General features: G+C 51.5%; 8 non-coding genes and 1 pseudogene across 8 annotated transcripts; 8 read left to right on the top strand and 1 right to left on the bottom strand.

Moving 5' to 3' along the window:
• The first annotated feature begins 1,548 nt into the window (after positions 1-1,548).
• Positions 1,549-1,620, top strand: TRNAP-CGG (transfer RNA proline (anticodon CGG)). Its single transcript has one exon. It is a non-coding gene; the product is annotated as a tRNA-Pro (tRNA).
• A 6,729-nt stretch (positions 1,621-8,349) lies between these two features.
• On the bottom strand, positions 8,350-8,422 carry TRNAR-CCU (transfer RNA arginine (anticodon CCU)). Its single transcript has one exon. It is a non-coding gene; the product is annotated as a tRNA-Arg (tRNA).
• A 1,163-nt stretch (positions 8,423-9,585) lies between these two features.
• On the top strand, positions 9,586-9,658 carry TRNAK-CUU (transfer RNA lysine (anticodon CUU)). Its single transcript has one exon. It is a non-coding gene; the product is annotated as a tRNA-Lys (tRNA).
• Positions 9,659-12,155: 2,497 nt separating this feature from the next.
• TRNAP-UGG (transfer RNA proline (anticodon UGG)) lies at positions 12,156-12,227 on the top strand. Its single transcript has one exon. It is a non-coding gene; the product is annotated as a tRNA-Pro (tRNA).
• Positions 12,228-13,344: 1,117 nt separating this feature from the next.
• Positions 13,345-13,416, top strand: TRNAP-AGG (transfer RNA proline (anticodon AGG)). Its single transcript has one exon. It is a non-coding gene; the product is annotated as a tRNA-Pro (tRNA).
• Positions 13,417-17,413: 3,997 nt separating this feature from the next.
• On the top strand, positions 17,414-17,486 carry TRNAK-CUU (transfer RNA lysine (anticodon CUU)). Its single transcript has one exon. It is a non-coding gene; the product is annotated as a tRNA-Lys (tRNA).
• A 457-nt stretch (positions 17,487-17,943) lies between these two features.
• Positions 17,944-18,015, top strand: TRNAP-AGG (transfer RNA proline (anticodon AGG)). The gene has a single exon. It is a non-coding gene; the product is annotated as a tRNA-Pro (tRNA).
• A 2,519-nt stretch (positions 18,016-20,534) lies between these two features.
• TRNAR-CCU (transfer RNA arginine (anticodon CCU)) lies at positions 20,535-20,607 on the top strand. The gene has a single exon. It is a non-coding gene; the product is annotated as a tRNA-Arg (tRNA).
• A 5,030-nt stretch (positions 20,608-25,637) lies between these two features.
• LOC121019825 (uncharacterized) lies at positions 25,638-25,738 on the top strand (annotated as a pseudogene).
• Positions 25,739-26,999: the final 1,261 nt, after the last annotated feature.

Here is a 26,999-nt window from a genome sequence, read left to right as displayed (position 1 = left end):
ACTTACCTGTGCTTCGTTAGAATGTTACACTCTTCGCCCGAGGAGCGCAAGCTTCGTTAGCGGAACGCAGGACACATACATAGGCATATTTTCTGGGTACTCCTACACAAACTTACGCCCCCCCCCCCGCCTCTACTTTCGAGGACAAAACTCCCATCCTGAGTAGTCATCCGAACCCTAAACAAAAGAAACCCGCTCACCCCCACTTGGGGAGTCAACAGCTTCCCACGATCTCCTTATTTGCTGCAAATCAAGTTCCCTTTGTGGGACCGCCTCCCCCCAGCACAGTCTCTACCTGGAACTCACCAAGGAGGAAACGTGCGTGACCCTGTGTCACAGGAGCACACGGGGAATGGAACTCGGGGGTCATTTGTGTCCTTGGCCTCTGAGACTTGCAGAGCTGAAGGTCAGTGCCGCCGCCCCCTCCCCGTCTCAAATTAGCCAGCCTGGGTATCTGGGCATGTCCTGGGAAGAAAGGACCATCATTCCCTTACCTCTTTTAAAAAGACTGGAGCGGTGAAGTGAGGGCTGGGCTAGATTTATTCCAGGAAGGCAGGGGTGGTTTTATGTTCAAGATCGATCAAAGTAGTTAATCATGTTGAGGGAAGGACCAAGAACAGTCACGTGGTCTTCAGAAATGTTGGTAAAAACGCCCGGATTCAATTCACGCCTGTATTAATCAGGGTTTCCGGTTTCTGTATTTTATGGCGGTTTGACCTCTTGGGGGCCCTGCCGGCTGAGGCGAAACCCCTCCACCCAGGGCTAATTCCCAGAGAGAGGAAACGAGTTGCCCGCCAACAGGCCTTTCGTAGGCAAACCAGCCACCGCTGCGTCCAAACTCCTGCCCACCTCCTCACCCGACTCTGGCTCCACCCCCGCCCTAAGTCGCCCGGCGGCAGATACCAGACAACGAGGGACAGCCCCTGCGTCCCGCATCTCACTGAATTAGTCAAGCTAGCCGATCCGAAACTCTTCACCCTGCCTTGGTTTGCCTTTCCCACCGAAACGGTTCGCCCCGAACTGCGGGCAGTTCCCAAAGGGGGCCGTCGCCCACCCCGCGGGGCTTAAGGATCAGCAGCGAGAAGCGGGGTCCGCTGCGGGCACTCCCTTCTCCCGCGCCCAGACTGGCTTCCCTGGCGCTGAGCGCATAAAATGGACCGGTCACCTCCTCCTTCGCCTCTCCCTCCTCCTCGACCCCGTCCTACGGGACCAGGCCTACTTGGTGCCGGTCCCCTTCCTCTTGTCTGCCCCCCAGCCAGCCTCCATAGCCCCCACCGCCGTGGCCGCCTGAAGCCTCCGGGTCCCCCGCAGAGCGAGTGCTCTTGCCGCACGGGCCCTCCGGCTCAGCCGAGCCCCTCGTCCTCCCCTCCCCCACAGTATGCTCCCCACTCCCCTGGGGGCAGGACTCGGCCCCCCCGCCCCCATCCGGGGGATCAGCCGAGCCGTCCTCCCGGGACGGCGCCGCTCAGCCAGCCTGGGATTGAGCCGGGGGTCACGCGCAACGCCAACAGTTGTATGTGAAGCTCAAGCGACCTCCCGTGCGTGCGAGGCTCGTTGGTCTAGGGGTATGATTCTCGCTTCGGGTGCGAGAGGTCCCGGGTTCAAATCCCGGACGAGCCCGGGGCGCGCGCCCCTGCTTTCTACCCTTTTACAAGGGGAATATGGAGCTCAGGAAGCCCTTCCTTCCCGGGGACCTGACGGGGCTGGGCCGCCCGTGCTCTTGGGGGCCCGCCTGAGATGCGCTGACGTGTCTCAAGGAAAGTAAGGGCTCTTACTACGTGTTGCAGTGACATTTTGGACGTATTAGGTTATGTAAAATATATTATCACCATCAATTTTACCTATTTCTTTTCACTTACTGTTGTGCGTTTTCGTGTGCCACTAGAGCATTTTAAGTGGCAGGCGTGGCTCATATTTGTGGCCGGCAATAACGCACCACGCTGGGCCAGAGGTGTGACTCTCATTGTGGGACGCAGAGGTCCTAGCTCCAAATGCGGATCGACCTCTTGATGGTAAAAAAAAAAAAAAAGTTCCCTTCCGGTTTCGGCACCGCAGCCGGGGGTGGCCCTCCCTCCCCGCCTGGGTTCTGGGCCCTGGACGAGACACCGGGCCATGCAGACGCTGTTTCCCCCGTCTGTGAAATGGGAACAGTTCTGATTCAGAACGATTTATTTAAACGACTGTCCTTTCCGCCCCTGGTTCGAAGCGCCCACTTTTTCACAAATCAAGAGTCTGAGTGTATGTGGTTCTAAGACTTTGCTGCTTCGTCCCGCGGTCTGTTTACTCTCGTGCCCAACCCAGTTTAGCTCTTCATGGGCAAGTCTTGATATCCAGGCGTGTGACTCTCTCAAATATGTTTTGGTGATCCCTGGCCCTTTGCACTTCCATGTGAGTGTGAGAATCAGCTTGTCAGTTTACACAGAAACGGCGATGGGGCGTTTGACTGGTACAGCCTTGATTCCGTAGGGCATTTCCAGGTCGTTTGACGCCATTACGATATTGAGTCTTTCAACTCATAAACATGAAGTTAAGGTCTTCTTTAAGTTCTCACAGTAGCGTTTTATATTTTTCTGAGATACGTCTTGCATATCTTCCATTAGAAGTTTTGCTACGTATTTGATGTTGTTGAAACTATCGTAAATTGCATCCCTTTGGATAGAATGTGTGATTTTTTGCAGATATGTATGAAATACAACCAATTTTTACGTATCAGTCTTGGATCCAGTAACATTGTGAAACTCGTGTCATTTCTAATTTACAGAATTTTCTGCATAGTCAGGCACATCATCTGTGAATAATGGCAGTATCACTTAATTACTTCTGAGCTTTATTTATACCTTTAAAAACATTTTTTATTTTTATTTATTTATTTATTTATTTATTTTTATTTATTTTTGGGACAGAGAGAGACAGAGCATGAACGGGGGAGGAGCAGAGAGAGAGGGAGACACAGAATCGGAAACAGGCTCCAGGCTCTGAGCCATCAGCCCAGAGCCCGATGCGGGGCTCGAACTCACGGACCGCGAGATCGTGACCTGGCCGAAGTCGGACGCTTAACCGACTGCGCCACCCAGGCGCCCCAAAAACATTTCTTTTAATGTTTATTTCCGAGGCAGAGAGAGACAGAGCATGAGTGGGGGAGGGGCAGAGAGACAGAGAGACACAGAATCCTAAGCTGTCAGCACAGAGCCCGATGCGGGGGCTTGAACTCACACACCCTGAGACCACGACCTGAGCTGAAGCTGGTCTTTCAACTGGCCGAGCCACCCAGATGCCCCAATGTTTATTTATTTTTGAGAGAGACAGAGAGACAGAATGGGAACAGGGGAGGAGCAGAGAGATAGGGAGACAGAATCCTAAGCAGGCTCCAGGCTCGGTTAAGACTGAACCACCCCGGCGGCCCCCAAATTCTTCTACTGAATGTTTGCCGCCTTTTATTTTAATAGTTACCATTTGACAGCTATTGTCACTGTGTAACAATGCCAAACTTAGTGGCGTGAAAACAATATGGTTTTATACTTATCAATTCTGTGGGTCAGGAATTCAACAGGGAAGGGCAGGCATAACCTGTATCTGTTAAATTGGGGCTTGTCTGGGACGACTTCATGTCTAATAGCATCTAGAGGCCCCTTACTCACACGGCTGTCATATGAACAGATCAGCTGGGACTGTGGAATGGGACCTCTACACGTGACTTGTGCATGTGGCTTGGCCTTCCTCACAGCGCAGAAACTCCAGGCTAGTTGAATGCTATCCCTGGCAACTTTGGAACCCCCACAGGCATGTTCTACGGTACAAGATGGACCCTGTCTCTCATCCTCTTTAATTTTTTAATATTTATTTTTGAGAGAGAGAGACAGACAGAATGTGAGTGGGGGAGGGGCAGAGAGCGAGGGAGACAAAGAATCCGAAGCAGGATCCAGGCTCAGAGCTGTCAGCACAGAGCCCGACACGGGGCTTGAACTCACAAACCGTGGGATCCTGACCTGAGCCAAAGTCGGACGCTCAACCGACTGAGCCACCCAGGCGCCCCTCTTTATCACTCATTTTAAGCAATTTGATTATGATATGCCATGATATAGTTTCCTTCATATTTCTTTTTAATCTATCTATCTATCTATCTGTTTTATTTGAGAGAGAGAATGAAAGGAGAGAGAGGGACAGAATCCTAAGCAGGCTCCATCCTCCACGTGGAAGAGTCTGATGTAAGGCTGATCCCACGACCCTGGATCATGACCTGAGCAGAAATCAGGAGTCAGTGCTCAACCGACTGAACCACCCAGGAGCTCCTCCTTCATATTTTCTTATGCCTGAAGTTTGTTCGTTTTTGTTTTTGTTTTTTTTTTTTGGGGGGGGGGGGAGTCTGTGGATTTACAGTTTTGGTCAAATTTGGAAATTTTATCATTTTTTCAAATATTTTTCTGTTTCTCCCATTTGCATGTATTCCAACTGTGCACATATCAGTCTCCTCGAAATCGTCCCAAAGCCGCCGATGTTATGTTTCCAGTCTTTCCTTTCTGTGGATTTTATTTTTAATCATCTCTATTGCTATGCCTTCAAGTTCACTAATCTTTTCTTTTACAATGTCTAATCTGCCACTAATCTCACCCAGTGTACTTTTTACCTCAACTATTGTAGTTAATCTATAGAAGTTAAATTGGCTGTTTTTCTCTGTGTCTTCCACATCTCTACATATTCAATTTTTCCTCTAGCTTCTTAAATATATAAGGGTTTTGGGGGCGCCTGGGTGGCGCAGTCGGTTAAGCGTCCGACTTCAGCCAGGTCACGATCTCGCGGTCCGGGAGTTTGAACCCCGCGTCAGGCTCTGGGCTGATGGCTCAGAGCCTGGAGCCTGTTTCCGATTCTGTGTCTCCCTCTCTCTCTGCCCCTCCCCCGTTCATGCTCTGTCTCTCTCTGTCTCAAAAATAAATAAACGTTGAAAAAAAAATTAAAAAAAATATATAAGGGTTTTAATATCCTTGTCTACCAATGCTATTATCTGCTTCATGTCTGAGTCACTATTAATTATTTTCTCCTGACTATGGGTATGTTTTCCTGCTTCTTTTCATGTCTGCTAATTTTTAATTGAATGCCAGATGTTTACAATCTTATTCTGGGGGGTGCTGGATACTTTTGTATTCCTATACACATTCTTGGACATTTTTCTAGGATGTGTGGTTACATTTCTTGGAAACAGTTTTATTTTGGGGCGGTCTTGCTTTTATTTACTTATTTTTTTTTCAACGTTTTTTTTTTTTTTATTTTATTTTTGGGACAGAGAGAGACAGAGCATGAACGGGGGAGGGGCAGAGAGAGAGGGAGACACAGAATCGGAAACAGGCTCCAGGCTCCGAGCCATCAGCCCAGAGCCTGACGCGGGGCTCGAACTCCCGGACCGCGAGATCGTGACCTGGCTGAAGTCGGACGCTTAACCGACTGCGCCACCCAGGCGCCCCTTTATTTACTTATTTTTAAAGATTTTATTTTTTTAAGCACACCACACCCAACATGGAGTTTGAACTCATGACCCCGAGATCAAGAGTCCCATGCTCCATGGACTGAGCCAGCCAAGCACCCCCGGGGTCTTGCTTTTACAGTTAGGTAGGTGGGATCTGACTTGGCCTACGAGGGGGTTTTTCTTTACAGCTAGTATCATGGTACTTCATAGTCCCTCCAGGGATGAAAACCACAGCAAGCAGGGGTCCAGACACTCAGTGTTGGGGTCCACAGAAGGCAGGTGTCCTCAACACCCATAAACACAATTGGTCCACTGGTTAGGCTTTGCTAAGGGCTAAGTATTGGGTTTGAGTCTGACTCCGGGACTTTGCTTTCCCGGAGGGCTTGAGGTTCCTCCTGGACCTGGAGAACCACGGAAAGTTCCCAGTGTTGGCTAGCTTACTTGGCAAAGCACAGCGCCCTCTCCCAGTCTGGGTTGGGAGCTCCACTCTGGCCTTTGTCCTAGGCTCATTAGCCACAGCCCGTTCCATTTCCCCCAACCTCAGAAAGGTCTCCCCATCTCAGAAAGGGTTCTCAGTTCCAAGCAGCTGCACAAAGATCTGCAGTGTCAACGCTGGGCCCATTTATTGCCGGGAATCCTAGGGAATTGCTGAGAAAATCAGCCAATGGCAGAAGCCACACACACCGCGCCCGCCCCCCAGCTCCTCTCAGGATTTATTTGACGTGAGGACCTAAATGACAGCCAGCAAGAGCGGTGCTCCCTATCTTCAGGGAAGATGCAAAATCCTGCCAGCTTTTGTGACACTGCCAGGCCAGTGCGGTCCCCCTCGTGCACCCTCTCCCGGGTCAGATTTCTCAAAATGTAGGCTTTGTTCAGGATAAAATGAACCAAGGGCAGAGGCCCACGTGAACGTTTCTGGCCTCAGCCAGCTGTGAGGGTCTTGGCGGTGTGGAGGGGAAAGCAGAAGCCCCCCTCTAGCCCGGGGCACGCGCAGGAGGGGGATCCAGTCGGTCACAGAAGCACCAAATGTAAGGTGTCAGCATCCGCAGTGGGGGGAGGGGGGCTGATCAACTTTAACGTCGGCTGATCAGCAGCACCGTCCCTGCAAATCTGATGTCCAAGGTGGGGCTCAGTTCTACAGTCTTGAAACTAAGGGTTTTACTGAGCCTAGCCAGGAAACTTCAGCAGCCTCCCCCCACCCCCAGCCCCAGTCCATCAGAGGACTTCGGGAGGCGCCAAAATGTCCGGGTTGAGTCAGGCCCTGAGTGGGGCGTGGCCCGTCCTGGCATCTACCCCTCCAGGCACAGAGCGCGCTCTGTGCAGCCTTAAAGGTCTGGGTTTACGGACAGGTGGCTCTAGGACCTCCTACCCGGCACCTCCCCCACGCCCATCATCGCGACAAAGGATAAGGAAATTGGCCACCCGCGGCTGGTGTGGACAGAGATGCACGGAGCCTGGCCTGGAGCTGCCAGGGAGTCCGGTGAGGGGGGCGAACAGGGTTGGAGCACGTGCTGACATTTGGGCTGCGGACTCGGATCCACTTCATGGATGGGCTCTGTGGCTGCTTTGTGGCCACCTCGGTCCCCAGGCCCGAGGTGAAGAAAAGACAAAGGCTCTCCCACTTGATTTATTTATTTTTTTTTCAACGTTTATTTATTTTTGGGACAGAGAGAGACAGAGCATGAACGGGGGAGGGGCAGAGAGAGAGGGAGACACAGAATCGGAAACAGGCTCCAGGCTCTGAGCCATCAGCCCAGAGCCCGACGCGGGGCTCGAACTCCTGGACCGTGAGATCATGACCTGGCTGAAGTTGGACGCTTAACCGACTGCGCCACCCAGGCGCCCCTCTCCCACTTGATTTAAATAAGTCATATTAACTGGACGATAAGTGTGAGTTCCAGCCTTCTGATTTCTCTCAGGATGACTCACTCCAGGCGTCTTTTGAAATATCAAAATATCAAATATCATTTTCCCCGCTTGCTCCTTGCCACCGTCGGGGTCCTGCCCTGCAGTGGACATCTGCATCTTAAGGACCTCAGCATCCACGGCCCCACCCCACCCCATCGGTGAGATTTAGGGACACAGCTCCGCTAGGGGACACTAGAGCCTGGTCCTGCTCCAACAGGCAAGGCCGTTGGAGGAAGAACACTCCCCCCCCACCATCCCCCAGGCAGGTTGTCATGTTTCTCCAGGAAATTTTTTTTTCAACATTTATTTATTTTTGGGACAGAGAGAGACAGAGCATGAACGGGGGAGGGGCAGAGAGAGAGGGAGACACAGAATCGGAAACAGGCTCCAGGCTCTGAGCCATCAGCCCAGAGCCCGACGCGGGGCTCAAACTCACGGACCGCGAGATCGTGACCTGGCTGAAGTCGGACGCTTAACCGACTGCGCCACCCAGGCGCCCCGTTTCTGTCTTTTTTTTGCATGTGGGTCCAGATTGGGACGATCTGCCGGGTATGGTCCATGGGACTTTCTCAGCTCTCCATTTAATCTGTTCCTTCCCCCCCAAAGCCCGCCAAAAGCTAAGAAGAGCCACCCCGCACACAGGTTCCAGGGATCAGGACCACCCTCACCCCCTTACCAGGAAAGCTAGAGGAATTTAACCAGAGGGCTAATGGGTGGTGGCCCAGAAAAAGTTCTGCCCTCAGCCCCACCCATCAGCACCCAAACCAGCTGAGCGAGCGCAGGTGTGCTTTCCGCTCTGTGAGACACCCCTCACCCGCCCCCCAGCTAGCTCCAGTCCCTTCTTTCCTCACCTTCACGGGTATTAAAGAAAACACCGGTGCCCCGACCTCGGGGTCCTAGGAGGTGCCGCTCCCAGGGGTGGCTGACAACAATCTGGCCACAGAAACCACCCCAGCGCAGGAATGTCAAAAACACGACCACCCTACCCCGGGTGGGACTCGAACCCACAATCCCTGGCTTAGGAGGCCAGTGCCTTCTCCATTAGGCCACCGGGGCGTGCCCCTGGGGCGCAGGCTCCCTGGCCAGCACCGCCCCCTTCCTCACTCCCCGTGGGCGCGCGGGCACCTCCACGGGTCTCTGAACGCCGGGCTTCGGGCAGCATCGGCGCGCGAGACCCGTGGAGGTGCCCGCGCGCCGATGCTGCCGGAGGCCCCGCGTTCAGGGCGACGTCTGTCCCCCGCATGTTGCTGTGCGGCTTCTTAGTTTCGGGCCGCGAGCGGGCGGGGAGTCCTGGCACCACCCGGTCCCGTCGGGTCCCGGTGCCGCCCCCGCTCCGCAGCCGCCCGAGTCCCCGCCGCGCCTCGCGGGGGCGAAGGTGGGGGCCGGGCGGCCGAGGGAAGCGTCCCCGCGCGTGCCTCTCGGGAATGGACCGCAGGGGCCCGAGCCGAATCCCCCCTCCCCTTTGTGGTATCGGGGGACACTTGGGGGGACCACCCCTCGGGTCCCTTCTCCAGCGGCGAGGTGGGCGATCAGAGTCCCTAAGGGCCCGACCCGTCGTCTTCGTTCTTTGGTTTGAGATACGGTGCTTGTTTGGGGGACAAGCGGCCCTGCGCCGGAGCCTCGGGCGTCCCCGAGTGTCCAGATTCTGCTGGTTCCAGGGGATGGGGGGTGGGGGGGGGGGAGGGCAAGAAGCCGGGAAGGTGTCTCGCCTTTATAGTGCGAGCACAGATAGGACAGGTGGTGGCTGCGGTTTTCTCCTGCTAGGGAGAAGTGTCCCTCACTCCGCGTCGTGCAGAGGGACCCCGCTGGGAAGGACCCCAGGACCTGAGGACAAGGAACGAGGTGGGGCGAGAGCCGGGACCCTCCGCACTCGCACTCGGACCCGCGCAGGCCCCTGTCCTCCGACAACGCCCTCGGGACTCGGACCCAAGACCCTGCTGCCGGAGAGGCGGCCGCAGCTCCCCCGGATTCTGGGCGCCGTGCCTGCGGACTCCGGGAGCCCAGATCCCAAGCCTTGCCACCTGAGGTCGCAGGAGGTGGCTCGTTTCCTTCACCGCGGGGGCGTCAGCGGGTCGTTTCACGTTCAGAGATTGGGACCTCGTCCCCAGGCCTGGAGGGGCGGCTCCTCCGTTTCGCCCCGCCGCACCCCCAGAACCTCTGCAGCCAAGTCACCGGAGGCTTCAATACAAAGGACAGAGCACCCAGGGGAGGTGACTGTCGCCCGGCTAGCTCAGTCGGTAGAGCATGAGACTCTTAATCTCAGGGTCGTGGGTTCGAGCCCCACGTTGGGCGGGTGTACCTTTTGGGCTCCAGCAGGCTTTTCAACAACTCCTAATCCCCACCCTGAGATCTTCTTGAGCAAACAAACCTCTGGTTGCTCATTCTACAACAAGAGAACGCGGTTCTGGGTGTAACCTTTACCCTCAAGGGAGACCTTCTGAGGCACTTTATCTTTAGAGTTGTATTTTTTAGGGGCGGTGGTGGCTTAAGCCTAGAAAGGCAGAGCCCAGCCTACAGGGGCAGGTCCCTATAGGTGGGGTCTAGGTCCTTTCCCCTACCGACCGGGTCCCCCTGCCTCACTCACAGGCGTGAGTCGGCTTTGGGTCAGTCAGGATCGGTCCGTGGGGCCTTCTCCACCCCTCATCCCAGATGACTCTCACATCCTCCACCTTCTCCAGGGGTGGGTGATGAGGTTGTCAGACCACAGGGTAGGCCCAGATGGGGGTAGTGGAGGGGGAAGCATCAGATCTGTGCACCTGGGAACCCAGAACAAGAGATGATCTGTCTCCAGAGAAGGGGGGTGGGCACGGGGTCAGGCAGGAAGGGAACACGGATCCCGGAGGCCTCCACAGTGTGGGAACTAGGTGAAGGGGCCGAGGAGCCTCCCTGGTCCCCCTGCTTACGGTTCTGCTTCCTTTCAGACTCTACTCTTCTCCCCACTCAGTCTGCTGTCCTTGAGGAGGATGAGCTGAGGCTCTTATCCCAGGGACATGGCCTGAAGTCCACCTTGGGCCTACCTTTTACAGCCCTGGACCTGTGGGTGTAAGTGAGGCCTTCGCCTAGACATTGTGGGCTCCCAGCTTGAACAAATCTTACCATCTATCTGTTGTGAGGCCCAGCCCAACCTGGAACCCATAGAAGAGAATAACCCAGATGATACGCCAAGATGTGGCCTCCGGGCACTTTCCAGACACATTCGATTCAGACCCCCAGGAGTGAGATGCCTCCCCTGCCCTCAGTAGCCCTTTGGGACACCCTGGCCCTGCAGGGATGGACAGAGAAAGCCAGGAGCCCAGGTGATGGTGAAGACAGCAGAGGGAATAAGGAACAGACACGTTTAGAATTAAACATGACCCCAGTGACAGGGGCCAATTTCTGGGGCTTTCTGCTCTCCCCACCCAATTGCAGGTGGCTCTACTCCCTCTGTGCCTGCCTTCCTTACTCCAGCCTGGCAGTGCTTCCCTGCAGGGACCCTTCCCAGTGTCTACGAGACCCTCTTCACAGCCCTCCTGTCGCTGGGAAACTATTAGCAGGTTGGTACTCACTGTACCCCCAGCCTCAGCCTCAGGGGAACTCTGGGCCTTCTGGAGTGCTCCCGGGGGGCGGGGGGGGGGGGGGGGATATATTCCTTGGCTTGTGGGCTGGGGCCTTGAGCCTTCCCCTAGATGTGAAACGTGCAGAACACACATTCTGGGCAGTTCTTTTAGGGCTGCAGGAGAGCTACAGGACTAGGCTCCACTATTTTCCATCTGGGCCCCACAGATCTGGGCCCCCGAAACCCAGCCTCTCAAGGACCTCAGTTTATCCAGCTGTGAAGTGGGGATAATCCCAGCTCATGACTCAAAGATTTGTTTGGGATATTAACTTACTTAACTTTTGTTGTTGTTGTTGTTGTTGTTGTTGTTGTTGTTGTTGTTGTTGTAGTAAAGTATTTAGAACACTGCCCTGAGACATTAACTCCTGTCCCAGCTTCAAGTTTGCTTGCCGGCCCCAGTCCTCCTTCCTGACTGAGCCGGGCAACTCCCGGCTGGTGGAAGCCCAGGTTTTCTCTCTGAGGCCCCTCTTAGTTCTCTCCTTTCCTGCGTCTTCTGCTTTCCCATTTCACACTCCTCCGGACCCCTTTGGGCAGGAGCCTGAACAGTCTCTTGTCCCAAATTGGCAGACCCTGGCTCTGCCCCACTCCCTGCGAAGGAGCCGGATCCCAAGGCCCGAACTCAGTGTCAGAGTTCAGCAAAGTATTTCAAGGGAATGAGGAGTCGAGGGGTCAGGCCTGTTTTCCCGCCCCAATGATCAGTGGTTTGTGAGTTCCAGGATCTGTTCCGTCTTCCCCCGCCCACTCCCGTCCGCGGCCAATGCAGAGCGCTCCAGCCCAGGAAGACAGGCGCCGCTGATTGGAGGCAGAGCATCGGTCCCGGTTTGCGACCAACCGCGGGTGAGCTGTGTCCCTCGCAGTCCACCCTGGGCACAGCTGCAGCTCTCTTTCCTTCGCTGGATGCAAGCCTGGGCCGGAGACGAGCCCTGCCCTGCGCGCTGCCGCGATCAGCTGCGTAGCTGGGAAGCGGTGGGTTGGGGAGCGGCCGCGGTTCGGTCTTCCTTCCGCTGGGGCCGCTCGTGGACCGTTGATGAGCCTAGAACTAACCCTCGGTCCGAAAGCTGACAGAGGCTGCGAACCCGCGAACCCACAGGGCCGGCTTCACAGGTGCACGCGCTGACAACTGAGCTATCGGGGTGATTTCAGCGCTTCCGCGTGCGTCAGCGGCAGAAGAAGGAGGGAGAAACGTGTCGTGGTGGCTCGTTGGTCTAGGGGTATGATTCTCGCTTTGGGTGCGAGAGGTCCCGGGTTCAAATCCCGGACGAGCCCCCCTCCGTTTTCCCGTCCGCGTTTTCAGCGGAGACGGCACCCAACAGGCCGAGGCTCCCGATGGCACAGCCCGTGTGGGACCTAGGGCACCGTGAGTCGTGAGACGCCCATGGTCTGTATCTCCCGTGGCTGGGAATCCGCGGCACCGAGGTTAAAGGAGACCGCAAAGTGCATCGTTGGTTCTTCTGGGGGTACAGATGATCTCCGCTGGAGTCTCAGGTGAGTCCTACCCTTAACTTGATTTTTTTGGGGGGGGGAGGGAGGAGGGGAGAGAGGGAGCGACACCCCGGATTCCGTGGGCAGAATTTCATTCCCCCGGGCTTGCCCAGATGAGAGCTCAAGGAAATGCGCGCCATGGATGGGGAGGGGTGGTGGTTAGGGGGTCAGACAGCACAAAGCGAACCCGCTAGCCCAGATCTGCCGGGTCCTCGGGGATGGGTCGCGCCTGGACACGGGGAAGGACACAGAGACAGCAGAGTGCCGGGAACCCGACCCCCGATCCCTGGACGCAGTCCTTCTGCCCCAAGGGCGGTGTCCTCATCCTCCCCACCACCTGAGGACCTGAAGACCCTCCTCCCGCCCCTGCTGAGCCGGGGAGGGCATCCCTGAGCCGCCCCGGTGCGGGGTCTGGCTGATGGTCTGATCCAGCCCCCTCCAGGGGCCAGCCCCTCCGGGCCGAGGTCATCCTAGGGCAGGAAGGTCGCTGGCCGCCTGGTTTAGTCAGCTTCGTGGGTTGTAGGCTCCACGTCGGAAACTCGATGTCTTGGTTTGATCTTGCCAGGGGCGGGAGAGGGGAGAGCAGCCGGGAGGAGCTCCTGCAGAGTGACCGCAGGGCGGCGCGGGGACGCACGGACCCCCTGCCCGGCTGGCCGCCCTTGCGCGCCAGGGGCGGAGCGCGGAGCGGAATCGGCGGAGGCCACCTTGTTTGGGGGCACGCGGGAACCGCTCCCCACTTTATGGGCGCAGGGAGTGTTAGGTTCCCTCCGCTGCCGTGGATCCCAGCCTCTAGCCCTTCGCCACGGATCTGAAACCGATTCCCCTCCCCGCGCTGCTCCGCCGTTCCCGCCCTGGACGCCCTATCGGTCACAAAGAGGAGATTGGACACGAGCTGCAGCAGGGCTCGTTGGTCTAGGGGTATGATTCTCGCTTAGGGTGCGAGAGGTCCCGGGTTCAAATCCCGGACGAGCCCTTCTTTTTGTCTCCCCGTGGATCGGAGAGCTGGCCCGAGACCCCCACCCCCAATCCCGCGCCAGGCTCCACCTGGGGAGGGAAGCTTAAAAAGGCCTCAAGCTGGCTCAGTGCCGCCGCCCACTGCTGCCTTTAAAACTTAATTGGGGTCCAGTCGCCAAAGCGTTGATAGAGCCACGTCTCTAAATGCTGCTTTGTCGGTCGGAGTTGGAGGCACCCGGGTGGGAGAAAGGTGTCCTTCCTTCCTGTGCACCAGGACGCCTTTGGCGCGGCAAGGCGGGGCCCCAGCGCCGTCCCGGGCTCAGGAGTGCGGGAGCTTGAGGACTGGCCATGGACTTCTGGTATTTGCAGCGTGGCGGGAGGGACCCCCAGACGCCGAGCCCTTCCCCCCCCCCCCACACGTGGGCGTGGCCTCCTGGGGCTCTCCCCGCAGCTCCTGCCCTGGTCCCTGCCTTGGTGGGGTCCCCTCCCCCCTTTTCTGCAGCTCCGGCTGTGTGTGGATGGGGGTCGCCTTCGCCGCGTGAGAAACCGACCGGGTCCTGCCAACACGACGAAGCTTGAAAACCGAAGCATTTGAAGAATAGTGGGCGTATTGGTCTGAGACCGTGAACTCGTTGCCCCGCTAGCTAAAAGGTCAAACAGATGTTAACACTTTAAAACTGTATTAGAGAATAATATGTTGCACGTGTGACTAAGCCCGACCGACCACGTTCAAGAGCTCTACAAGGGTGGACGCTGTTTTGCAGAACCTTGAGGAGGGGATGCCTCCAGGTGCCAAATTCCTATAAAACACTCCCTCAGGGGGGAAGGCACCTTTCCTCCCAGTACCGGAACTGAAAGGAAAGTGGGACTCAGGGGACAGGGATGAACTCCTCCAGCCTTTCCCTGCTCGTCGTCGGGCTCCGGGGCCCAGGGAAAGCACTTCTGTGGAGTTGCAAGTTCCCAGCAGATGCCTTCAGCATGTGTGGAAACAAGAGTGCCATGGTGTGCCAGGACCTTCTGCCTCTTAGAGGATCTGAAGGATGTTACACCGGAGAGAAGGAAGCAAAAGAACGTGGTGGTGGAGAGGACCATGGTGTTGGACAACTGTTGGTCTTCCTTTTTGTTGAGGATGGTGAATTTGAGAGCGCATTATGAACCAAGGATCATGAACAATCCAATTCTGTGTACTTGAGGACCAATTGGGGAAAAAAACCCAAAACCTTCAAGTAGAAGATTTAATTTAAAGTGACCTATGAATGGTAAGTCCTTGAGCCCCTGGCAGAAATCAACAACAATTTTCTGTGCAGAGACACTTTTATTCTAGGTCTCACAGAATTCCATACATCGAGAAATTTACAAGGGAAATGGGCAACTCACAAAACAAACAAGAACAACAAGGAAATAAGGCACCATGAGCAACAACCAGTGAACAACAAGCAATGGAAATAAAATTGCCAAGATTTCAGATGCTAAGATTGGAAGACACAGATCATAATACAACTAATCTTACTATGCATAAACTAATGGAAGACTAATTAAAATATCTTTGAGAACAGAAGCTATGTAAAATGCTCTAGAAGATTGAAAAAGATGTAAATTCCTCTAAAAATAAAAATACACAAAAAGTGAAACAAAATTCAATAGATGTATCTAACAGGTTAAAAAGGTGCAGAAATAGTAAATGAAAAGATAGGTCAAAATATATACCACAAAACCCCCCAAAAAATCCCAATGTGGGGGCGCCTGGGTGGCGCAGTCGGTTAAGCGTCCGACTTCAGCCAGGTCACGATCTCGCGGTCCGTGAGTTCGAGCCCCACGTCGGGCTCTGGGCTGATGGCTCGGAGCCTGGAGCCTGTTTCCGATTCTGTGTCTCCCTCTCTCTCTGCCCCTCCCCCGTTCATGCTCTGTCTCTCTCTGTCCCAAAAATAAATAAACGTTGAAAAAAAAAATCCCAATGTGATTACAGATTAAGCAACACACCTGTAGAAGTTCCGTGATTAAAGAACAAATTACAAAGAAAGTTCGAAGAAATAGATACTTGGAAATAAATGATGGTGAAAATACTGTAGTACCAAAACCTGTAAGACCTAGCTAAAGCTGTAATTGATGGTCTTAGATGCATAGAATAGAAAAGAAAGGTTGAATACTAATGTCAAGAAGTTAGAAAAAGAACAGCAAAAATAAACCCAAAGAAGTTAGAACAAGGGGAAAAATAATAAGATAGGAAATCAGTGAACTAGAAAACAAGCATACTATAGAGATTAATGACAAATCCTGAAGCAGATCTTGAAAAAAAAAACAGTTATTGATAAAACTTTGCAAAAACTGATTACAAAATAAAGGAAGAAGACACACAACCCATATCAGGGATAAGAATGAGTTCAGAGTCATTACATAACTTAAAAGCATATGCTAAACAGTTTTGTGAAAACTTAGAAAAATACATAATTCTTTGAATTAAAAAGCATGCCTTGTGCCTGAGTGGTTCAGTCAATTAAAGCATCTGACTCTTGATTCAGCTGAGGTCTTGATCTCAGGGTTGTGTGTTCAAACCCCGTGTTGGGCTCTGCGCCGGGCAGAAAGCCTTCTTAAAAAACAAACAACAACAACAAACATGCCTTAATGGGATCAAAATGGAATAAAAATGTAAATGACCTTTAAATTAATAAAGAAAATGAATCAATGGTCAAAAATTATCCTCCAAAGAAAATTATTGACTCAGATGGCTTCAGTGGGGGCATGCTACCAAACATTCAAGGAACTAAATTTTAATCTCACACAAAATCTTTCACAGAGTAGAAGACGGAATCCCACAACACATTTTACGAGGCCAGCACAACTCTGATATGAAAACTAAACAGCACGAAAAAGAATTTTAAAAGCACATAATCTATAATCTCATGGAAATGGATGTAAATTCTAAAACAAAATACTAGCAAGCCAAATCTCATGACATATAAGAAGGATAATATTCCATGGCCAAGTCGAGTTTATCCTAGGGAACGCGAAGTTTATTTGACATTAGACAAATCTGATGTATGCAACAAATTCAAGGAAAAGTATTCAATATAATCTAACTTCCATTTATGACTTTTAAAATTCTTAGGAGGGGCGGCTCAGTGGGTTAGGTGTATCACTCTTGATTTTGGCTCAGGTCAAGATCTCCTGGTTGGTGGGTTTAAATGTTGCTTGGGGCTCTACCCTGACAGTGCAGAGCCTGCTTGGGATTCTCTCTCCCCCTCTTTCTACCCTCTCCTGCTCATCCCCCCCCCCTAAATAAATATGTAAACAAATTCTTAGCAAACTAGCAAAAGGAGATAACACCCATAATTACCAAAATTATCTACAAAATACTACAGCAAACTTCATACTTGATAGTGAATCCCTGGCAATATTGTCTTTGAGGTTGGAGATAGAGGGATGCTGCCACTCTTTCTATTGAATATTTTGTTGGAGAAACTGGGCCACTCATACACTGCTGATGGGGAAGGAAAACGGTCTGGCCACGCTAGGAAACAATGTGGCAGTGTCTTTAAAAGGGAAACATAACTACCATATGACCTCGATTGCACCTTTGGGTATTTATTTGGGTGTTACATGTTTGTAACAGCCCCCCCACCAAAACAAAACAAAACAAAACACCCCAAAAAACCCTGGAAATAATCCAGATGTCTGTCAAGGGGTCAGTGTTTAAAGTAACTGTGGTACATCCTGTCTGAGGCTTTCTCTCCGCCGCTGGCTCCGGCCCCTTCACTCAGCTGCGGGGGCTACTCCTCCTGCGCCTGACGCCAGGTCGGCCTCCGCGGACACAGGGCCCAGGAGGGTTCCCCAGCTAGAGGCCCCGAGGACGGGAGGGAAGTCTTGGGCTGGCAGCACCCTTGCTGCAGTGGGGAATTTCTGTGGGGCCCGGGGGTTTTGGCTACTGAACGTCGCTGGTGCTCAGGTCCAATTCATTACTTTACCTGGTTCCCATCAACTTCAGATCACTTTAGAATCTAGAGTCACGACCAATGGGCGCCCGGCTAGCTCAGTCGGTAGAGCATGAGACTCTTAATCTCAGGGTCGTGGGTTCGAGCCCCACGTTGGGCGGTTTGTTTTCTTGGTTTGGGCCATAAAACCCTGCAGGAGGAGTTTAGGAAGTCGTACGGACACCGGGGGCTGCGCCTCCACGCAACGTGTCCCACTGACCTAGAAACGAAAGACACGCAAAGCTGCCCCTCCTACCGGGAGCCCCGCGCTGGCTTTTGCCCCAGGGTGTCGTCAGGGTGCTCCTGGCCGCGAGGAATGTCTGCAAAGTGACTTCAGGGAGGCGCCGGGACGCACGGACCGTCTACGTGGCCTCGGGCTCCTTACTGCGTCAGCGCTGAGGCCACCGGATTGGGGGGGGGGGGGGGCGTGAGGGGCCCGCCCACCCCCTTCTGAACTCAGCGGTTCCCCGCGGGTCTGAAATCCGAAGCTCCTTCTCGCGTCACTTCCCTGCTCCCGCCTGTCCCAACCCCCGGGTCGCCACGAAGTCATAAAGAGAGTCGGAGGCACGCGTCCCTGTGGCTCGTTGGTCTAGGGGTATGATTCTCGCTTAGGGTGCGAGAGGTCCCGGGTTCAAATCCCGGACGAGCCCTGTTTTGTTTTTGTGTGTGTGTGCGTGCAAAACCCTCTCAGAGATTGAGGAATTGTCCCGGGACCTCAGCCACTGGGCGTGGAAACAGGACACTGCAAGAGAGAATCTTTGAAAGCCTACGGTCGACCCCGGGTGCTTTTTAAAAGTTTTTAAATTGGAATCCTGGGGATCCAGACGTGCAGGCCTCCCCGGGGAGGGCGCTCCTCCCTCGGCTGCGTCAGGTTTAGTGCAAGGCCAGTAGTTGGGGGAGGGGAATCCGTGAGAGGCAACGCTCCCCACAGTCACAACTTTGAGGTTCAAGTCCAGCAATGCCCGGGGGGCATTCAGAGGCCCGCTGCTGAGCATCCAGGATTTCATACGCCGGCACGACTGCGGGGGCAGAGTGGGGTGCGCACTTGGGGAGGCGCTCGGGCCCTTCTCCCTTCTCCTTTCTTCCCCCACCTCCTCCCTCCATTTCCTTGTCCCTCCCCTGCCTTGGTCCCAGAGCCCACCAGGGGACCGAGAGCAGTCACGACTAGGGTCCTGTGCTACTCTCTGAACGTCAGGCTGTGAGGTCCAGGCGATTGGAGACCCAGGTGGGGTTTGACTTTGACCCCTAAGGAGTTCCAATCCCTGAGAGCTGCTTTCCACCACGGGTGAAGGGTCCCGCTTTCTGGGCGACTGTGGGCAAATCTCAGGCCAAATCTCTTTCTTTCAGAGCCCATGCAAGCCCCCGCGGCTGTCCGTCGAATCAGATTTCCTGGGGGGAGTCATCCCTGTCCCAAAGTTTTTTTTTGTTGTTGTTGGTTTGTTTTTAACCTTTATTTATTGTTTCTAAAAAATTGTTAGTAGTTTTGAGGAAATTGCTACAAAGAAAACCACCAGGAGAGACTTACAGTTTCCAGTAACACAAATGGGCGGGATTTGGGGGGGACCAACCCACTGGCTAAAAACAACGGGAAATGCTGGATATTCAAAACAAACACACATAAAAGCGATGAAGAGCTTTCGAGAGAGTTAAAAAAAAAAAATTCCTGGCCACATTTACACGGATGTGGAAAACCACCGGGCTGCGTGGATCCCCAAACCTGCGGGACGCACCGAGAGCATTTGCCAATCTCCGCAAACAGGGGAGGCGAAGGCAGAGAGCAGAACTTGCTCCTGAGTTCCGCCTTGAACCTGTGGCCCCGAGAGAGGAGGATGCATGGATGACCCCTGTCCCGCCCCCACGGGCCGCCAGCTGCGGCTGGACAGCGCGTTTCAGGGGGCCTCCGCCTTCTCCTGCTAAAATGCAGATGATTTTAAATAAAAGGCGAGCGAGTGCGGAGACCTCTCTCACCGGAAGGGCGAGGTCCCCCTCTCCCCCGAATTTTGTTGCACAAATGATAAAGGATAAATTTGGAGGTGTGGCGAAGGAGGCTCTGAGGTCCCGGAGATCTTAGGGCGATGGGGAGAGAGAATCATGAGCGGCTCCAGATTCTGCTGATTTTTTTTTTTTTATAAAAAAATTTTTTTTTCCTTCAACGTTTTTATTTATTTTGGGGACAGAGAGAGACAGAGCACGAACGGGGGAGGGGCAGAGAGAGAGGGAGACACAGAATCGGAAACAGGCTCCAGGCTCCGAGCCGTCAGCCCAGAGCCCGACGCGGGGCTCGAACCCACGGACCGCGAGATCGTGACCTGGCTGAAGTCGGACGCTTAACCGACTGCGCCACCCAGGCGCCCCCCTTTTTTTTTTTTTTTTTTTTTTAAATCATTGGCTACATGACAAGCCTCAGTGAATAACTGGGGGGAGTGTTGCGGGGAAAGTTGCAGGGTGTGTGTGCACGATACCCGGACCTTCGGCTCCAGGCAGCCCTAAGCGGAGGGGTTTGGTCTGGCGCTCGGTGCCAGTTCTCGCGGGCGAAGCCTGGAAAGGTGAGGCCCAGGGTAGGATCTTCCGGGAGGTCGCCATCCCCTGGATGTCAGCCAAGCCCGGAGTTGTGGCGCCCAGCGCGGGACCGCGGCGCAGGAGGCTCTGACTTCGGCCAGCGGGGGAGCCTCGGAGAGCCCGGAGGGTCGCCTCCTCCCTGCACGCTGTAACGGCCCCGCACCGTCTACCTCCCAGCCCTGCGCTCTGCGGGGTCATTGGTCACGCTGGGCCCGGAGAGGACCGAACACTTGTCAACGACACAGCCCGGTGGCCAGGCCCAACGCTCCACCGTCTGACCCAGCCGGAGCCCCCTACTGCGCTCTGAATCCATTCATCCGAAGGAGAATCCAGTGCGTTTCTGAGCGTGGGACCCCTTCTGGAGCAAACAGAAGAGCCAGACTCCGCGAGGCCTGTGGAGCAGCTGCAGGAACGCAGGCAGAGGAGGGCGCTGCGGGTGGCGACTGCGCCCCCTTGCGCGGGAGCTCCGCGGAGAGGGGGCGCTTGTTTCCAGGAGGGCGGCTCTTCCTGGAGGCTGGAATACACACTACGGACTCGGCCTGGTTTTGAGTAAAAACCCAAAGCAATCTCTGGATCACTTTCTAGCCACTAAGCAGTCATCTTGGCGGTTGCCCCAGTGGCCTAATGGATAAGGCACTGGCCTCCTAAGCCAGGGATCGTGGGTTCGAGTCCCACCTGGGGTAGTAGGGTGGGTCTAACCTTTACATGTTAGAGGGACGTTTTAGGTTCTAGGAACCGTACCCCGAACGAGGTGAGGATCGGGGAAATCAATTCATGCTCCCAGTGTTCAAACTTGCAGGGGCCTGAAAGACTCCAGTTTGAGAGATGTGATCCTATTTCCCTAAAATGGCAACTCCCAACCCTCAGCCCTTTTTGCAGGACTGCCCAAGAAAGAAACGGTGAACACGCAGAAACACACAGGGGAGGGGAGAGAAGAGAGACTCTAGCAAAATGCAGAGTATGGAACTCAACAGGTACACAGAAAATGTGGAGAACAGACGTTGCGCCTGTGATATAAATGTCAGAATTGAATGGGCGCTTGGCGAGAATTGAGGTGATGCAGGCCAGCAATGACATTGTCTTGATCTGGGTTAAGATTATGGGTGACTTTCTGCGTGGGGTTCTGTTGTTTCAATATAATTACTTCTGTGACTCTTTATAGTTCCTCCAGAGCCTCAGTGTTAGAATCTCAGTGTGAGCCCCGTGTCCCCGGAAATACCACGCCAGGATTTTGAGCTTGCTAAGGTGCCCCATCCGGAATTGAATCTCAGACTAGCCACCTCTAGTGCTTCCCCCCCCCCCCAGTTTCCTTTTCCTCTTTTTTTTTTTTAATTTTATCCTAGAGGGAGAGAGAGTGTGCCAGTGGCTGACACAGAGAGAGAGAGAGAGAGAGAGAAAGAGAGAGAATCTTAAGCAGGCTCCATGCTCAGCGTGGTGCCCTACAAGGGGCTCAATCCCACGATCCTGGGATCAATCACCCCAGCGGAAATCCGGAGTTGGGAACTCAAAGACTGAGCCACCCAGGCACCACCCCCTTATCCCCCTTTAAATAATGAAAGTGAGCAGGGCTAGTATCCTAACGGGGGAGAGAGAATCAGTGGCCCCTAAGAAGATGACTAGTGTGTTTTGTGTTCAGGTTAAATGTGGGTGTGCTCTTTTAAGCTGCAGACCTGAAGCCTGGTGAGGAGGAAAACAAAAATGAAAAGCAGCAACTTCCTCTGATCTGGAATCCGACTCCCTTTTTTCTTCTGTCTTAAAAATTAATTTTGGGGGCTCCTGGGTGGCTCAGTCAGTTAAGCTAACAACTCTTGACCTCAGCTCAGGTCTCGATCTCAGGGTCATGAGTTCAAGCCCTGCATTGGGCTCCACACCAGGTGTGGAGCCTACTTAAACAACAACAACAACAACAAAAACATTTTGCTAATTGCTGTATTACCAGTAGGGGCTTATAGTAGGTGCTCAATAAACACTTGAGTGAATGAAGACTCTCTTAGACGAGTGGCTTTGGGTATGTTCGGGCACCTTTGGGACCTACAGCTTATGAAAGACACAAGCTCTCAGCGTGGGGATGTATTCCTGCTGGGTGGGTTTTGTTGTTGAGCCCCTGCCTCAGGATCCTGGGCCTTGGAGTCCCTGAGCCACCTGCTGACCAGGAGACCTGGGTCAAATCCTGCTGGGCCGTGTGAACGTCCACGTCCCTCGGCTTGCACACTAGGCAGCAGAGGAGGGCGAGAAAACCGACTTGCCTGAAATACATGCCCAGTAGATGTCCTCGAATGAAACTTCTTAAGTTGGCAAGACTCAGATCTTTTGATGTGCCTAGTCCTATATCATTTAAATTAGATGTATTATACTCTCAACCTTAGCATTTTTGACACCGTGAGCCAGATCATTCTCTGTTGTGGGGGCTCTCCTGTGCAGTGTGGAATGTTTAACAGCATTGTTGCACTTTATTTTCTAGATGCCGGTAGCACCCCGATAGTTATGACGACTAAAAATACCCCCATATGTCCAGTGTCTTATGGTTGTGAGCCACTTGTCTAGAGAATCAAGCCCATAAACGTTGGTGCAAACAGTTCTCATTTGAGATCAGACAGGAGAGCTAGTTTGGCACAGGGCCAGGTACAGGGCTGGCCGGAGATCAGCCTGCTGTGGCCAACCTAGAAGGCAGCTTGGTGGGGTCAGGAAATGGGCTATGTACAGGGAGCTAAACAAATAAGTTAATATATTGAGGTTAATGGGAACCAGATTTCTCAGTGATGGAAATGGGAAAAGAGAAGGCTTCCGTTAATCCTATGGTGTTGTATTGGAATTGGAGGTATTAGTGATTTTATGTGATAGCTTGGTAAAGGTTGCATCACTGGGAAAGATGGTCGTGGTAGTGAGTTTGTAAAAACAATTTTTTAAGTTTATTTTGAGAGCAAGAGAGAGCACGTGCACAAGTGGACGAGGGGCAGAAAGAGAGAGAGGATCCCAAGCAGGCTCCACGCTGTCAGAGCAGAGTCTGACATGGGGCTGGACCTCATGAACTGTGAGATCATGACCTGAGCTGAAATCAAGAGTCAGAGGCTCAAGTGACTGAGCCACCCAAATGCCTCTATGACATATTGCTTTTAACATTCCTTCACTTATTTCACTGGGAATTAAAGAATGAAGATTTCTTAGTTCCATCATTTTTCTGTATTTCTTTTTTTATTTTTATGTGAATGTAATATTAGACAACATAAGATAGATCGTTATTTTTTTTACATGGAATGTTTCATTTCATTTCATTTCATTTTTTTTTTTTTTTACATTCAAGTTAGTTAGCATATAGTGCAACAGTGATTTCAGGAGTAGATTCCTTAGTGCCCCTTACCCATTTAGCCCATCACCCCTCCGCAACCCCTCCAGTAACCCTCTGTTAGTTCTCCATATTTATGAGTCTCTTCTGTTTTGTCCTCCTCCCTGTTTTTTATATTATTTTTGCTTCTCTTCCCTTGTGTTCATCTGTATCTTAAAGTCCTCATGTGAGTGAAGTCATATGATATTTGTCTTTCTCTGACTAATTTGACTTAGCATACTGCCCTCCATTTCCATCTACGTAGTTGCAAATGGCAAGGTTTCATTCTTTTTGATTGCCGAGTAATACTCCATTGAATATATATAACCCATCTTCTTTACCCATTCATCCATCGATGGGCATTGGGCTCTTTCCATACTTGGGCTGTTGTTAATAGTGCTGCTGTAAACATTGGGGTACATGTGTCCCTTTGAAACAGCACACCTGTATCCCTTGGATAAATACCTAGTAGTGCAATTTCTGGGTTGAAGGTTAGTTCTATTTTTAAGTTTTTGAGGAACCTCCATACTGTTCTCGGAGTGGCTGCTCCAGTTTGCATTCCCACCAAAAGCGCAAAAGAGATCCTCTGTCTCCACATCCTCACCAACACCTATTGTTGCCTGAATTGTTATTGTGAACCATTCTGACAGGTGTGAGGTGGTATCTCATTGTGGTTTTGATTTGTATTTCCCTGATGATGAGCGATGTTGAGCATTTTTTCATGTGTCTGTTGGCCAACTGTATGTCTTCTTTGGAGAAGTGTCTATTCATGTCTTTTGCCCATTTCTTCACTGGATTGTTTGTTTTTTGGGTGTTGAGTTTGAGAAGTTCTTTATAGATTTTTGGATACTAACCCTTTATCTGATATGTCGTTTGCAAATATCTTCTCCCATTCTGTTGGTTGCCTTTGAGTTTTTCTGATTGTTTTCTTTGCTGTACAGAAGCTTTTTATCTTGATGAGGTCCCAGTAGTTCATTTTTGCTTTTGTTTCCCTTGCCTCCGGAGACGTGTTGAGTAAGAAGTTGCTGCGGCCAAGATCAAACAGGTTTGGCTTGCTTTCTCCTTCAGGATTTTGATGGCTTCCTGTCTTACATTTAGGTCTTTCATCCATGTTGAGTTTATTTTTGTGTCTGGTGTAAGAAAGTGGTCCAGGTTCATTCTTCTGCATGTCGCTGTCCAGTTTTCCCAGCACCACTTGCTGCAACGACTGTCTTTATTCCGTTGGATACTCTTTCCTGCTTTGTCAAAGACTAGTTGGCCATATGTTTGTGGGTTCATTTTTCTATATTTCTTAATTGGCATTATTCTGTAAAGAAGAGCTTTCCCCCCAAAATGAACCCAAGATGAACTTCAGATCATTTTTAAAAGACAGAGTACATGCTAAATTCTTTCCCTTTATTTATTGACTTTCACCTCCAGTTATAGCAAATCACCTTATATTTTTCTCTTTTTTATACTATTATTACTGATTACTAGATTTTAATATTTTAAAGTGTTGTAATTACTTATAGTTATTATTTATTTATTTGATGCCCAAATTGTTTCAAATTTGGCCAGTGGGGGGGAGTCTTTTCAATATCACATCTTTATTCCTTTTTAAAGATCTCTATTTATTCACATATCTTTACTTTGAAAAATTTCAAGCCTAAAGAGAAAGAAAAATGTATGGATATAGTGGTTCATTTGAAAGTCATTTGCAGTTTAGAAATGTTCTCATTGAACTTTGAGTATTTGCTTATTTACTTACATACATATAATGTCCCAAACTCACCTTATCTTATTCCTGCCCAGACTTTCAATCAGCCCTTTCTCTATGGAATCCTAATTCTTTTTAATGGGAAATGGTGTTTAGAAGCCAAGATCTAGGTGCTAGGAGTGCTCACTGATACTGGGTTATCATTAATTGCAGATTTTTTGTTTGTTTGTTTAGTTCACCTTTTAGAACAGCTTACTAATTTATCCTTTTGTCTTAAGTGTTCCTTCTCCATTCCTTTGTACAACTCAGCTCTTGGAGCAAAGAGTGGATCTTAGTAACTAGATTTTTTGTTCAAGGACATTCCTTCCCATTCCCATTCTTTGTATCTGTTTGGGAAACTCCTCCCTGCCTACATTTAGTCATGATGATAATGTACATCACTGGATTCCCACATGGAATGCATTGGGCTTAAGACCCAAGACTACCAAAACATCCTACTCTCCCATCCAGAATGATTGGTTTGGATTTGGGCATATGATCCAAGAAGAAATTATCATGGTCTCACCTGAAGTTATAAATAAACACTGGTAGGGGCACCTGACTGGCTCAGTCGATAAAGCAGGCAACTCTTGATCTTGGGTCCTTGAGTTTGAGTCCTATGTTGGGGGTAGAGTTTACTAAACAAAATCACATGCTTGCTTTGGCAGCACATATACTAAAGTTGGAATGATACAGAGATCCACCCTTGCCCTTGCACAAGGGTGACACGCAAATTCGTGAAGCTTCCATATTTAAAAAAATTGCGAAGCCTCATTCCAAACCTCTGAACCACTCCACGGTGCCTACACCGAAAAGGGAATAAATCTTTAAAAATAATTTTAGGGGTGCTTGGGCGGCCCAGTCAGTTGAGCACCGACTTTGACTCAGGTGATGATCTTGTGACTTCAAGACCCGTATCAGGCTTGCTGCTGTCAATACGGAGCCTGCTTTGGATCCTCTGTCCCCCTCTCTCTCTGCTCCCATGCTCTCTCTCAAAAATAAATAAAACATTAAAAAATAATTAAAAATTTTTTGACATGCATTTATTATTGAGAGACAGACACAGAGCATGAGTAGGTGAGGAGCAGAGACAGGGGGAGACACAGAATCCGAAGTAGGCTCCAGGCTCTGAGCTGTCAGCACAGAGCCCGATGCGGGGCTTGAACTCACAAACTGCGAGATCATGACCTGAGCCGAAGTTGGTCGCCCAACCAACTGAGCCACCCAGGCGCCCCAAAAAATAATTTTAAAAGGGGGCACCTGGGTGCCTCAGTCGGTTAAGTGTCTGACTCTTGATTTTGGCTCAGATCGTGATCTCATGGCTCATGGGTTTGAGCCCCACACCAGGCTCTGGTGCTGGTGGTGCAGAGCCTGCTTGGGATTCTCTCTCTCCCTCTCTCTGAAAAATAAATAAGTAAACTTAAAAAATTTTTTAAAGAATTAAAAAAAAAACATGGATAGAGAGAAGTTCTTTGTGCCCAGCGATTGCCAGTTTAGGAGGATGTGAGTTTGGAGGTACTGGTGGCCATCTTGTCTGCCACATGGAGAGACACAGTCTGTAGAACGAAGTCAAACAGAAACTAACAGAATAGAGAGATAAGAAATACATGTCCTGATGTCGTTATTTGGGTCCCTGAATCTAGCCCTGCCTGAAACTTGCAAGAAATTTGGACTTTGCAATTACATCAGCCAATAGATTCCACTTCTTAAACTGGTAGGAGTTGGTTTTCTGTCGCTTGCAAACAGTGTCTTTAGTAATCCAGTGACTACTTTCCCCTCCTCCACAGATTTTTGATAATTCACATGGTGAGGTGTTTTTAGGCCAATTTTTGGAGATAGAATGTACAGAACTTGATATCTGATAACATGTATCTTATGGAGACATGCGGATCCCTATGGCCCTGAAGTTCTTACCTTGAGTTACTGGGAACAGGTGAATGATATTTACTGAGACATCATAATCAGCATGAAGAATACATTCTTTATAAATAACCTAAGTGTAAGATCAGTTAGAGTAA

Source organism: Herpailurus yagouaroundi, unplaced genomic scaffold, assembly GCF_014898765.1.
Source record: "Herpailurus yagouaroundi ecotype Mexico unplaced genomic scaffold, PumYag 222, whole genome shotgun sequence".
NCBI lineage: Eukaryota > Metazoa > Chordata > Mammalia > Carnivora > Felidae > Herpailurus > Herpailurus yagouaroundi.
The sequence above is the reverse complement of the archived record's forward strand: the minus strand, read 5'-3'. Positions and strand labels throughout refer to the sequence as shown.